Source organism: Schistocerca cancellata, chromosome 1 (genome assembly GCF_023864275.1).
Source record: "Schistocerca cancellata isolate TAMUIC-IGC-003103 chromosome 1, iqSchCanc2.1, whole genome shotgun sequence".
In the NCBI taxonomy this organism is placed as follows: Eukaryota; Metazoa; Arthropoda; class Insecta; order Orthoptera; family Acrididae; genus Schistocerca; species Schistocerca cancellata.
The window spans coordinates 89,227,323-89,242,785 of record NC_064626.1 but is presented as its reverse complement, the minus strand read 5'-3'; positions in this window follow the sequence as shown (position 1 = coordinate 89,242,785).

Here is a 15,463-nt window from a genome sequence, read left to right as displayed (position 1 = left end):
CGTGTTTCTCGAGATCCAATGACTGTTAGCAGAATATGGAATCGGTGGGTTCAGGAGGGTAATACGGAACGCCGTGCTGGATCCCAACGGCCTCCAATCACTAGCAGTCGAGATGACAGTCAACTTATCCGCATGGATGTAACGGATCGTGCAGCCACGTCTCGATCCCTGAGTCAACAGATGGGGACGTTTGCAAGACAACAACCATCTGCACGAACAGTTCGACGACGTTTGCAGCAGCATGGACTATCAGCTCGGAGACAATGGCTGCGGTTACCCTAGACGCTGCATCACAGACAGGAGCACCTGCGATGGTGTAAAGGACGAACCTGGGTGCACGAATGGCAAAACGTCATTTTTTCGGATGAATCCAGGTTCTGTTTACAGCATCATGATGGTTGCATCCGTGTTTGGCGACATCGCGGTGAACGCACATTGGAAGCATGTATTCGTCACGGCCATACTAGCGTATCACCCGGCGTGATGGTATGGGGTGCCATTGGTTACACGTATCGGTCACCTCTTGTTCGCATTGACGGCACTTTTAACAGTGGGCGTTACATTTCAGATGTGTTAAGACCCGTGGCTCTAACCTTCATTCGATCCCTGTGAAGCCCTACATTTCAGCAGGATAATGCGCGACCTCATGTTGCAGGTCCTGTACGGGCCTTTCTGGATACAGAAAATGTTCGACTGCTGCCCTGGCCAGCACATTCTCCAGATCTCTCACGAATTGAAAACGTCTGGTCAATGGTGGCCGAGCAACTGGCTCGTCACAATATGCCAGTCACTACTCTTGATGAACTGTGGTATCGTGTTGAAGCTGCATGGGCAGCTGTACCTGTACACGCCATCCAAGCTCTGTTTGACTCAATGCTCAGGCCTATAAAGGCCGTTATTACGGCCAGAGGTGGTTGTTCTGGGTACTGGTTTCTCAGGATCTATGCACCCAAACTGCGTGTAAATGTAATCACATGTCAGTTCTAGTATAACATATTTGTCCAATGAATACCCGTTTATCATCTGCATTTCTTCTTGGTGTAGCAATTTTAATGGCCAGTAGTGTACGTTATGTTGTGCACACAGCGACGGGAAAATCGGAACTACTCACAGTACCGTCAAGCATTTCATCGAAACAGCAGTGTCTGGTGGCGCTTTTACTACGAAGAAGAGCGAGAAAATAGCGCAATATCGTTAGTTGGTTGCATCCAATTGCAAGTCAAACACTGGTGAATGGCCAGTTTTAGTAACTAGTTAAAGAGTCATGAAATCACAGAAATAAATTCTTTCAATACTGTCGAATGAGGGAGAATAGTTTTGATGCTGTGTTCTCATAGCGTAGATTCTATTCCAGAAGTTATATTTTGACTAAAGTTCAGTCTTGATCACTCATGTATGTTTTAATGATGATCATGATCATTAAAACATTGATTAAAACAATGATCATTAAAACATACATGAGTGATCAAGACTGAACTTTAGTCAAAATATAACAATTAATTGATCACTGCTTTCCAAAAATGTTTACCAAAATTGTATTCCAGAAGTGCCCCGCGGGCAGGAGAGCTCGCTGCCTCAGCGCGGGGCCGCTGTGTTTGGGCTAGCTGACGTCACGTGTCCCCGGCCTCTGGGGCAGGCACTTGGGAACGGATGTGCCTGCACCTGTTTTGTTCTGGTAGGTGTGTAGTCGAGATAGGGGAAATAATGTCTAGTTGCAAAAGCCCACTCCTCCCGTCGTTAAAAGATACGTATCTCTCCAGAGACAGACGGACGTCTGCAGTGTCTGTTGTGCCACAAATGCTTGTTTCCTTGTCTGACCAGATGTCAATGAGAGAAAACTGTGACACTGTTGTCTGTACTTTATACTCAACTTTATTAGTACACTTACGCTTACAGTACGTTTCTTGTCAGTTACTGTGTGATATACAGGGTTATTACAAATGATTGAAGCGATTTCACAGCTCTTCAATAACTTTATTATTTGAGATATTTTCACAATGCTTTGCACACACATACAAAAACTCAAAAAGTTTTTTTAGGCATTCACAAATGTTCGATATGTGCCCCTTTAGTGATTCGGCAGACATCAAGCCGATAATCAAGTTCCTCCCACACTCGGCGCAGCAAGTCCCCATCAATGAGTTCGAAAGCATCGTTGATGCGAGCTCGCAGTTCTGGCACGTTTCTTGGTAGAGGAGGTTTAAACACTGAATCTTTCACATAACCCCACAGAAAGAAATCGCATGGGGTTAAGTCGGGAGAGCGTGGAGGCCATGACATGAATTGCTGATCATGATCTTCGCCACGACCGATCCATCGGTTTTTTAATCTCCTGTTCAAGAAATGCCGAACATCATGATGGAAGTGCGGTAGAGCACCATCCTGTTGAAAGATGAAGTCGGCGCTGTCGGTCTCCAGTTGTGGCATGAGCCAATTTTCCGCGGGCTACGCGTGAAACTTGCCCGCACGCGTTCAACCGTTTCTTCGCTCACTGCAGGCCGACCCGTTGATTTCCCCTTACAGACGCATCCAGAAGCTTTAAACTGCGCATACCATCGCCGAATGGAGTTAGCAGTTGGTGGATCTTTGTTGAACTTCGTCCTGAAGTGTCGTTGCACTGTTATGACTGACTGATGTGAGTTCATTTCAAGTACGACATACGCTTTCTCGGCTCCTGTCGCCATTTTGTCTCACTGCACTCTCGAGCGCTCTGACGGCAGAAACCTGAAGTGCGGCTTCAGCCGAACAAAACTTTATGAGTTTTTCTACGTATCTGTAGTGTGTCGTGACCATATGTAAATGAATGGAGCTACAGTGAATTTATGAAATCGCTTCAATCATTTGTAATAGCCCTGTATTAAGATCGATAACAGGCGTATGACCATGCAGAAGCTGAAAAACCCATACCAGCAATGTATCTTGACTTTGTGAATTGGAATGGAAACGTACACTGAAGAGCCATAAAAGTGGTACATCTGCCGAATATCGTGTAGGGCCCCCACAAGCATGCAGAAACGTCGCAACGTGGCGTAGACTCGACTAATGGCTGAAGTAGTGCTGGAGGGAATTGTCACCCTAAAATCCATAAGAGTACGATGGGGTGGAGATCTCTTCTGAACACCACACTGCAAGGCAACCCAGATATTCTCAATAGTGTTCATGTCTGGGGAGTTTGGTGGCCAGCGGAAGTGTTTAAACTCAGCCTGTAGGCAATCTGTAGCAATTCCGGATTTGTGGGATGTCGCATTGTCCTGCTGGAATTGCCCAACTCCATTGGAATGCACAGTGTACATGAACGGACGCAGGTGATCAGACAGGATGCTTACCTACCTGTCAGAGTCGTACCTAGACGTATCAGGAGTCCCACATCACTCCAAATGAAACACGTCCCACACCATTACAGAGCCTCTACTACTTTCAACAGTTCCCTGTTGACATGCAAGACCCATGGATTCATGAGGTGGTCTCCATACCCATACGTGTCCATCTGCTAGATATAATTTGAAACAATATACGACTAGGCAGCATGTTTCCAGTCATCAACAGTCCAATGTCAGTGCTGACGGGAGTAGCGGAGTAGTGGGGTTATGGTTGCAATGTTGATATCAAAATGTTCAAATGTGTGTGAATTTCTAAGGGATCAAACTGCTGAGGTCATTGGTCCCTAGACTTACACACTGCTTACACTAACTTATGCTAAGAACAACACACACACCCATGCCTGCGGGAGGGCTCGAACCTTAGTGGGAGGGCACGCGCAGCCTGTGACATGGTGCCTCAGACTGCACGGACACTCCACGCGGCAATTTTGCTGTCAAGTTGATATGCAAATTAATTAAATTAATCAGTTGATCACCCGTGACCCCGAAAACGCCCACCCACCCCCGAATGACGTCACGTGTTTTTCTCAGCCTGCACGTGGGCCCCAGCCCCCTATCCCCAACCCCACCTCAACCCCCAAAATACACTCCTGTAAATTGAAATAAGAACACCGTGAATTCATTGTCCCGGGAAGGGGAAACTTTATTGACACATTCCTGGGGTCAGATACATCACATGATCACACTGACAGAACCACAGGCACATAGACACAGGCAACAGAGCATGCACAATGTCGGCACTAGTACAGTGTATATCCACCTTTCGCAGCAATGCAGGCTGCTATTCTCCCATGGAGACGATCGTAGAGATGCTGGATGTAGTCCTGTGGAACGGCTTGCCATGCCATTTCCACCTGGCGCCTCAGTTGGACCAGCGTTCGTGCTGGACGTGCAGACCGCGTGAGACGACGCTTCATCCAGTCCCAAACATGCTCAATGGGGGACAGATCCGGAGATCTTGCTGGCCAGGGTAGTTGACTTATACCTTCTAGAGCACGTTGGGTGGCACGGGATACATGCGGACGTGCATTGTCCTGTTGGAACAGCAAGTTCCCTTGCCGGTCTAGGAATGGTAGAACGATGGGTTCGATGACGGTTTGGATGTACCGTGCACTATTCAGTGTCCCCTCGACGATCACCAGTGGTGTACGCCCAGTGTAGGAGATCGCTCCCCACACCATGATGCCGGGTGTTGGCCCTGTGTGCCTCGGTCGTATGCAGTCCTGATTGTGGCGCTCACCTGCACGGCGCCAAACACGCATACGACCATCATTGGCACCAAGGCAGAAGCGACTCTCATCGCTGAAGACGACACGTCTCCATTCGTCCCTCCATTCACGCCTGTCGCGACACCACTGGAGGCGGGCTGCACGATGTTGGGGCGTGAGCGGAAGACGGCCTAACGGTGTGCGGGACCGTAGCCCAGCTTCATGGAGACGGTTGCGAATGGTCCTCGCCGATACCCCAGGAGCAACAGTGTCCCTAATTTGCTGGGAAGTGGCGGTGCGGTCCCCTACGGCACTGCGTAGGATCCTACGGTCTTGGCGTGCATCCGTGCGTCGCTGCGATCCGGTCCCAGGTCGACGGGCACGTGCACCTTCCGCCGACCACTGGCGAAAACATCGATGTACTGTGGAGACCTCACGCCCCACGTGTTGAGCAATTCGGCGGTACGTCCACCCGGCCTCCCGCATGCCCACTATACGCCCTCGCTCAAAGTCCGTCAACTGCACATACGGTTCACGTCCACGCTGTCGCGGCATGCTACCAGTGTTAAAGACTGCGATGGAGCTCCGTATGCCACGGCAAACTGGCTGACACTGACGGCGGCGGTGCACAAATGCTGCGCAGCTAGCGCCATACGACGGCCAACACCGCGGTTCCTGGTGTGTCCGCTGTGCCGTGCGTGTGATCATTGCTTGTACAGCCCTCTCGCATTGTCCGGAGCAAGTATGGTGGGTCTGACACACCGGTGTCAATGTGTTCTTTTTTCCATTTCCAGGAGTGTATGTTATACGTAAAAATTTCGAATTGTGGCGGGAATTTAGAATTTCGGCGGGGATTTCCACGGAAAACTCAGGTGGAACCCCCTAACACAATTATTCCACAAGAGCCGATTGGAACTGATCAGAAAGTAAAAATGGTGGTGCCCTTTCCAGAACTCGCTTTGGTTCTCGTAGATGGAAATCACAAGTGCACCCCTCAACCGGTGGAAACAGTCCAGATGCAGGAGAGGAAGGTTTGGTTAGTGTACCTTATTTATTTTGGTCAGAAAACAGGCGCAAAGATGGATCCTAATTGCACAATTAATCACAAAAATTGAGCCTAATTGCACAGCTATGTGCATAGTACGACACAAGGATGGCATAAAATCCCAGTACAACTCAAAAACTGATGATGTCATACAGCTGGTGTTATTCTGCTAAGATAAAATTTCGCAATACCACTCGAAACTAGTGACAGACACACTTAAACTCTACCCTACACCTACAATCTGACAGGAAAAAGGCAGTCGTGAAAGGTACTATCTTTATTCTTTTTGGTGGGAAATACGTTCAACTGACGAGAAGCTGGTGTTGGGCAGAGATGAGTTTAAAAAGTATATTACCTGTAAGCATACAGTATCTATCGCTGTTTGACGCCAGAGCTCCATACAGATGCCTGCTCAAATACCACGCTGCAGGCCTAGGTCATCGAAGCCAATACATGCTATCACAACTGACGGAGAAAAATGCGTCACAGTTCTAATTACACTTCGAAATTATCGTGATAAAACCAGCACTCATAATGAACAGGTCATAATGCAGCACATGCAGGGGCGGGTCCAAGGGGCGGGGGGCAATGGGGGCAATTGCCCCCCCGCCCCCTCCCTGGTGCTTGACCGATCTTTTTCTCCGACTGCTTTAGCAGCTGATGGCTGATTACGTAGGCCTATCTAGTATGTTTTACTTAAAGTCGAAGATGTAAACAATGGCACGCAGTTTGATGTAACAATTCGAAAAGAGACCTTGAAGCCTCTTCCATTTAGCGAATAAACTACAGAAGAAACAACTATACTTGCGAATAAAATGATAATATTCGCTGAGGCATGAGCGATGTGTGTCCCTTTTTTAGCACTTTCCCTGCAGTGCGTATGTAAAATTTTGTTTCTAGTGGCAAAGAGATGGTGTTGATAATTAGGCAATGAGCACCGAAGGAATACTTGAAAATATTCTCATTAGTTGCAAATAATTAGAACCTTACGACAGTCCCTTTTATTCTGCAATTGTACGTTTAGATCTGGATGAACGCTTCTCCCCCATTTCGGCTTTCTTCTCACTTTTGATGCGGAATGTGAACAAACATTAATTAGCCAAATGTAATAATGTACACGAAAATAACGTCTGTGGATGCATTCACAATCCATTCTCTCATTTTATTTTTTATTTTGTCCAGTAAGAATATAAATGTTACGGTCAGCAGATTCAAACAGATACTGAAATCTAGAAAACTCAGATTCATCTCTCTTTCTCCAGAGTGCAGAGGACAACTCTTCCAAAGACTGAGGAAGCTGCGTTTTCCTCATCAATATAATTCATTCTGAGGTACTAAGCGTATGCTTCTGCCACAATCTGAAAAAAGCATGAATTTCATAACAGTGTTAGAACTTAGAGCTGTGGCTTTGTTCTAAACTGTTTGCTTATTTCGGAAGTCCAATCTTGAAGAAACTAACTGGTGTTTCCAAATAGCCGAGGAAACTGCCGGAGTAGATTGAAGAATCTGCTCTCGAGCTTGCTAAACTGTCATAACTGTATTAAAAGAAAAAATGAGCGCCTGTTGCTAGTTCATGAATTTTTATTGTTTACGTCCTGTTTCTGAATCCTATAATGCCATCATTCCCCACCTGCTTTCTTCCCACATGATTTTATTGATAATATATATTTCGCCACCAGTTCATAAGTATTTCACAGGACTCTGAAAACCCAATGGCACTCGGTCGCTGTAGTGGAACAGCTTTAGGCGTTGTCATGAGCCGCGCGTACGCGAAGACTGGGTTCGTGTCCCCCCTTGGGTATCGGTGTTAGTGATGCCTGTAGATTAAGCTACAATAAGTTAGCACTAAGCTGTCTCAAATGACCACATTGTCAACAGGACGTAAAACAACAACGTAAAAAAAACGTAGGCTTCGCATTTTTTGCTTCTCAAATTCAGTGAAACACGATAGTGATAATGTAAGTCACCACTGTAGTAGGCCTAGAAGCGTGATCTGACAGAAAAAAAATATCATATATTAGAAACTACTGCGAACCGCTGAAGTCAAGAAGGTTGTGTTGAGGTGCGGTTTGACTGTTAAGAAACTGACAGCGTGCGAACGCTTTCGGTGGCCACCGGCATCGAGCTCAATGTCCCTCGCATACCTCGCCACGGTCGACGCCAAGTTTATCGTGACAACCCTCAAACAAATTCGGCAGAAGAATATTAGAGAGTAACAGTCTATGCTCCCCTACTGGACTTCATTATAACTGATTTACGAGAAAGATTCTCTGCTGAAACTTTGGATGTGTTCAACCTTTCTGTTTCCAGTCCAGAAAGTATTGTGAAGATCTTTGCAGGTGAAACTGAAAAAATTGCAGAGTCCCTCACCAACCGCTTTGGTTCGTTACTTGACGTGGACAAAGGCATTGCTTCTCTTATGTTACGGGATGAAATGATGTTGTGGCGAGAGAAATGGAAGCAAGAAAAGAAACGACAAAAAGAGCTTCCAACCATCGCCCTTGATATATTGGCTAGATGTGATAAGGATGCAAATCCTATAATACGTAAGCTTTTATTGGTCCTGGCAACGCTTCCAGTGACAGCTGCATCTGCTGAGAGATCGTTTTCATCGTTGCGGCGCCTGAAAACTTATTTAAGGGGCTCCGGAAAGGCTCAAAATCATGAAAAGTTCAATTTTTACTTTTTTGCGTTTTCTGAATCTGCAGACTATTACCTTTTAATAGATATATAATTTATTCAATTCCGAAGACTACAACTATTTTTAAATTTTTTTTGAAATGTGTTCTACATGGGCGTGACCCACTGTGGCGCTGTGCGATATGTTAATTACCTTGGTGACGGTGATTCTAAAGTTTCAAACATGTTCAAGGACTGAAGCCCTATGGTGATGATGTTGTAGTGCAGAAATTTGAGTGTATTGGACACGTACAGAAGCGAATGGGAACAAGACTTCGGCGACTGAAAGCTTCGTACAAAAAACAAAAACTCAGTGATGGTAAATGGTTGGATGGGAAGGGAAGGTTAACTGACAGTGTAATTGACAAAATACAGAACTATTATGGAATGGATATTAGGCAAAATACACAAAGTGTCGACGAAATGAAGAAGGCTGTTTGGGCTCTTTTTTTCATACTTCTTCAACCGATGAAAATCCCCAACATAGCTTGTGTCCCAAAGAAGAAGACAGTTGGTGTAAATATAACAAAGGATTGCTAACTGGTGAAGTGTACACTCATAAGCATAGTCCGCCTCATGCAATAATGGAGGTGATAAAACCTATTTTCAGAGACTTAGCAGCACCTGAACTGCTGAAAAAGTGTATTCACGGAAAAACTCAAAACCCCAATGAAAGTGTAAATAGTGTTATATGGTCGAGAATCCCCAAGACTGTATTCGTTGGAATAGAAACACTTCACTTTGGTGTGTATGATGCTGTTGCGACTTTCAATGATGGCAACATTGTAAGGTGCAAGGTATTTAGAAATATGGGAATGAAGATAGGTTCTAACACGGTACGAGCGATGCTTGCTTTAGACAAGGAACGCCTTCGGGCTGCAGACAGGGCTGTAAAGAGTCTATAAATACAAGCAAGAGTAAACAGGAGGAGGAACAAGAGGAAGCTGGAGGAGGAGTTTGCAGAGGATGAAGATAATCCATCCTATGGACCTGGAATGCACTAAAAAGTTAATCCAATCTTTGCAGCTCGATTCCCAAAACTTTTATTTCCTCATACTAATTACATGTTTTCTAAGGATCTTCCAAACATATTTGTTTCAAACTTTCAGTAAATGTTACACAGTACCTTCTGCATAATTTAACACAGCCTTTTTCCAAAAAACTGTATATTTTTGAATATATAAATAAAAAATTGCAAAAAAATGTTGTGAATTTTCATTACAATTGAAAAAAAATCATCTTTAATAACTGAACTAAAATTTTGTTAAATCGCTGTGTTAAGTTGTAGCCCATATTGTAATAAATAATCTGTAAAAAGTTCAACTTCCTACCTCAAATACTTTGTGAGGAAAGAAGTAATTTATAAGCGTTATTTTAACATTGCAAGTATAGGGCGTTCCGGAGCCCCTTAAGAACATCGATGAATGAAAACCGCCTCCTTGGTCTTGCACTTACGCATATTCATTACCAGATTCCTGTAGATGTAGAAAAAGTAATTACAAGATTTTAAAAAGGTGGGCGTAGAAGGAGATTAGAATTTAATATTTAAGAGCAGTACTTTTAATATACGTATTTAATATTAAATTTCATTTTATTTATACTTTTGAATTTTTATTTTATTTCTTTTTTTTTTATAAGAAGAAAGAAAGAAATTTCTTATTATTATTTACATTCATGAGGAAAAACAGATTATTATGAGCATAAAATGACGTAATGAACAATGTAAGAAGATTTCCTGAACACAGTCAAATATCCTATTATAGCTTTTCGCAGTCGTATCGTCATTGCTGCGTATAAACACATGCGCGAATTCGATGGCAACATTGTCAAATGAAAGAAATTGGTGAACTAATTTCGAAGATTTAAGAATGGAAACGAATGAACATTAGCATTTTTATAGATTATTTTACATTAGCAGACAAAAACAGTTTTTCAAGTGCATGTGTCTTATTTGAAGAATATTTTTTAGTTAACGCAGTAAGTTATTTCATTAAACACACTTAACACATAACGATACACAATTAAACTAAGAAAACAGACACACAATAGAGTATTAATGGTTTTATTTGGAATTTTTGGAATTAATCTTTTGGAAGGCAGGTACCAAAAATTTGCCGCCCCCCCTCCCCCGACCGAGATCCTGGATCCGCCCCTGAGCACATGTACTGGAGAAAATCATTGTCCTAAAATACTGCAAAGAGGGTTCAATGTGCATTCTCCTTTATGTACAATCAGAAACTGCTGAAATCCTAGGCTGTTTGACCACCCTCCATTGCTCCCCCTCCCCAATCCTGCCTCCCACCATCCACCTAGGGAGAGGACACATGCTCCTTCAAACAGCCAGATCCACTGCGGAATGCCTCGCACACCCAATGCCCCCCCCCCCCCCCCCCCCGCCGCCATGGCACTGGCCGCTCTCAGCCCTCCGCGGTCACTCGCGACATACAGCCTGCCTTGAGTCAGCGCCCCTTGGCACAAAAGGGAAATATACTAGCTCAACACCCGCCCATCTAGAGAACGCTACAGCCGGCCGGTGTGGCCGTGCGGTTCTAGGCGCTTCAGTCTGGAGCTGCGTGACCGCTACGGCCGCAGGTTCGAATCCTGCCTCGGGCATGGATGTGTGTGATGTCCTTAGGTTAGTAAGGTTTAAGTAGTTCTAAGTTCTAGGGGACTGATGACCACAGATGTTAAGTCCCGTAGTGCTCAGAGCCATTTGAGCCAGAACGCTACAGATGGTTATTTCAAAAGTCGGCTGCTTGTGAAACAGGAAGCCCCTTCCGCCTAAAGCAAGTGCAGCCTCACACCGTAGTGCCTTCAGTACAAAACCTGACGCCAGCATCCAACAGAACAAAACCGTGATAAATGACGGAGGGTTGTTTCTCTAAAGAGCCAGCCGTGACCTCTTGCGCATCTCTCACCACTCTGTTCTGCCGGGACCACTTTTTAACATCAACGCGACTCTGATAATGAAGCAATTATTAAAAAAAGAAACAATCACAACGATAATGAATGTCCTCCTTCCACAAAAATAGGCAAAGTCCATTTTCTTTTAGTTTTACGAGCAAAATCGAAATAGTTGTTACTTTCGACACAATTCGTATTTGACTATTTTGTGACTTACAACGAAGTGCACCGCCATCGACCACAAATGATCATCAGAGACATGTCCACCATGTGTTAAATCGGAAAAAAGGCTTCGACAAAATACAGACAGAAAATTACACACAAGCGCAGAGGGTCCTTGTAACCTCAGAACTGTCAACGGAGTAAAGAAGAAGCGAGAACTTAACCTCTGAAGAAAAAACATCTATATTAAGCAATTTCTTTCAGCTTGTTGAACAAATTACACGACCTGAGACCGTCTTTAGCGTTCAGTGTCTGTAAAAAATGTCATACAAATGTGTATTATAAACATTTCAGACAATCTTTTACGCCGTTGGCTCACATGTCGGAAAAAATACACATTCATTTTACTTTCGACTACAAACTATAATTCAAAAGGATGTAACTGTTTTGTACACTGTTTTGCTCCTGTTTTGCTAATGCAATGCTGTATCATACTAGCGTTTACGAAACAAATCGTGAGAGCCTGTCTCGCCCTGTGTAGGAGGGAGATTGAAATATCGATAAAAGATATCGCCTTTAACGAAATTACTGTTAATTATTATTTATTATGGTTACTTAATTTGCCTCTCTTTAACTTTCTTCTGTAAGTACGAACTTTGTTGTAGAACCTCTCTCTTATTTGCGTGTGGTAATAAAAAAATTCACTTTCAAAAGAATTACGTACATTTAAGAATTACGTGAACTCATATTAACTGATTAAGCATATTTAGTTGAAATTTAAATCCTTTACATCATTCGGCCTTGGCACACATTTTCTAAATGCAGTGGGTTTTTTCTGTTAAATATTTACTGAATTCTATCCCGGCGTTAACTATGGAGCACAAGATTATCTCTATTATCAGAAAATGGTTAATTATTGCCAAGCCAACATTTAATTATCACTGATCAAACCTACTTCGCTATACATTTAAGTTATTTGAAAGAACCAAAATTGTTTAATTTCAATGTTAACTAACATTAACTATCCGCCTACGAATGCACAAACGTATAATTAGTTTAAAAAATTCATCAGTCTCAGGATCACTGTAAAAGAAGAACATTTTCTTAATTCACTGTTAATTTTTATCTATCTGTTCCCGATTTACGGGTTTGGTTGATTTTTCCTTTAGCGGAACAATTTTTCAAATGTGCCGCCGCTGCAAATTGATCGGTCGCGGCACAGCCCAGCAACACCGCTAAAAATGCTGAAAATTCTTTAAAGAAATTTTTATAGATTATATGGGCAAGCTAATTTACATTAATAATACACACTTTTGATAAATTCTGATATATTTAGATCAAACAATAATTCAACTCACATTAATTTGTAACGCCTCCTCTAATGGCGGCTAAATCTAGACAGAGACAAAAGAAGTCTACCCATTCATAAATCGCTTCGACACAGCTTCCTCTCGCATTCAGCTCTACACAGAGAAGACCAAAGAATACGCTGTACATATTTCTTTTATACTACTGCTGACTATTAACATTTCTTTGTAATTTGACAATATTATTCTCCTCTGGCTAACTTTCACATCTCTGTTATCGCAGATACTGACACATTTCACAATCACATAACAAATATAGAAAAATTACTATCCTAAATACAGAGAGAATATTACTACAAAAAAATATTACGATAATAACAAATGTCTTTTACACAAAATTCAATAATATTTTTTGTTCACTAATTACGGTATATACAACTTGCTCAGAGCGGCGTATATGGTACAAATAAACTCTTGTTCATTAATAGCGTGAGTTTGCCAGGGAACGTTACATTGCCCCCTGGCAGCATTTGGCAAAGAGTTTCTATACTTTGACACAATGGTGCCAGTAACGTTCTTTACAATTCTGTATTTTTTATGGAATGGCTCTTTTAATTAGTCCCAGGGTTATATATGTTCATGGCTCCCCCATTTGGGCGAAGGCAGACAGGAAACCTGGGCAAAACTGTGCCGGAGCCCAGCCATCCCAGTTGGTTCACGATTAATATTGTCTCTTTAACAGTCATTCATTTGAATTAATTTAGCAGTGTGTCACCAACGGTTACGTAATATCACAGTCACATACAGTTCAACGAAAGTTTTTTGTGTGTGATTAACAATTCGTTATTATTAATTTTTGGGATATACTGCAAGGTCACTTGTCCTAGGATATATCACTTAGTTTTTTTTTAATTTTATATCACTTAGCACAGGATCACTTTTCATAATGTTTCCACTACCTCCGTGTTACAAATTCATCTCTTGCACTTGTTAGTGTTCATTTTCTCTTATCAGTTTACGGACATACGTAATAAATGTTCAATGTTTATCGAAATGGAGTCATAGACATGTTATGCAGTTTATGTAAATATTTTGGAAAAAGTCAATAATGCTGTAGTTGGTGAGCGGTGCGGAGTGATTGTTGAGCGGCGCTCGGCGCGGCGCGTCGGCTCCGTGTAGGTCACTGCCCCCGGTGTTGACAGCTACGGCGCGGAGAGGCCTGTGGCTGTCTGGTCTGCTACGGGCTGCTGCGGCCGCTGCATGGCTGATGTAGCCGGATGCGCGTTGTATACCAGCTCGCCCGTGTGACGTCTTCTTGCAGTGCTCCAGCAAACATGCAACAAGTTCACAAACAGTGTACTATCCTTATGGGCATTTTTCCTGCTGTGGGAAAAAACGCACACAGTTATTGGCAGTTATTATTCAGTAGGCCTTCACTAGTCTGGTTTGCACAATGTTTCGTTGTTACAGTGACACGTTTTATGGGCACACAATATTTTTCACCATGTCATGACTTGTCATTAGTCACACGCAAGTTTTCACCTTAGGACAAAATGTATCTCTGTAGTCAATGCGCTTTCCTAGCGTCCCTTGACACACAAAGAATTAAAGTTTGACACTAACTTGGTCCACCGTCCGTTATCGGCTCACTGTTCGTGTCGTGCTAGTTCCTTGTCCACTTGCACACACGGCGATGATACAGTTTTTTATTACTTATACACAACAACTTCGTGACGTATTGCTGCAGGTTTAACAGTCACTGTCTGTCTCTGCCACACAATACTGCACTTTTGTTTAAGTTCCTTTATTTTTATTTACAATGTCCGTTGTGCAATTTTTGTAACAGCACATTCGTAACTCTTTACCAAGGTGTGTGATATTTGCGTACATGGTAACAAATATTAAAATTTCGTATTAGTTTGCCCAAAAATCATCTACACTCCTGGAAATTGAAATAAGAACACCGTGAATTCATTGTCCCAGGAAGGGGAAACTTTATTGACACATTCCTGGGGTCAGATACATCACATGATCACACTGACAGAACCACAGGCACATAGACACAGGCAACAGAGCATGCACAATGTCGGCACTAGTACAGTGTATATCCACCTTTCGCAGCAATGCAGGCTGCTATTCTCCCATGGAGACGATCGTAGAGATGCTGGATGTAGTCCTGTGGAACGGCTTGCCATGCCATTTCCACCTGGCGCCTCAGTTGGACCAGCGTTCGTGCTGGACGTGCAGACCGCGTGAGACGACGCTTCATCCAGTCCCAAACATGCTCAATGGGGGACAGATCCGGAGATCTTGCTGGCCAGGGTAGTTGACTTACACCTTCTAGAGCACGTTGGGTGGCACGGGATACATGCGGACGTGCATTGTCCTGTTGGAACAGCAAGTTCCCTTGCCGGTCTAGGAATGGTAGAACGATGGGTTCGATGACGGTTTGGATGTACCGTGCACTATTCAGTGTCCCCTCGACGATCACCAGTGGTGTACGGCCAGTGTAGGAGATCGCTCCCCACACCATGATGCCGGGTGTTGGCCCTGTGTGCCTCGGTCGTATGCAGTCCTGATTGTGGCGCTCACATGCATGGCGCCAAACACGCATACGACCATCATTGGCACCAAGGCAGAAGCGACTCTCATCGCTGAAGACGACACGTCTCCATTCGTCCCTCCATTCACGCCTGTCGCGACACCACTGGAGGCGGGCTGCACGATGTTGGGGCGTGAGCGGAAGACGGCCTAACGGTGTGCGGGACCGTAGCCCAG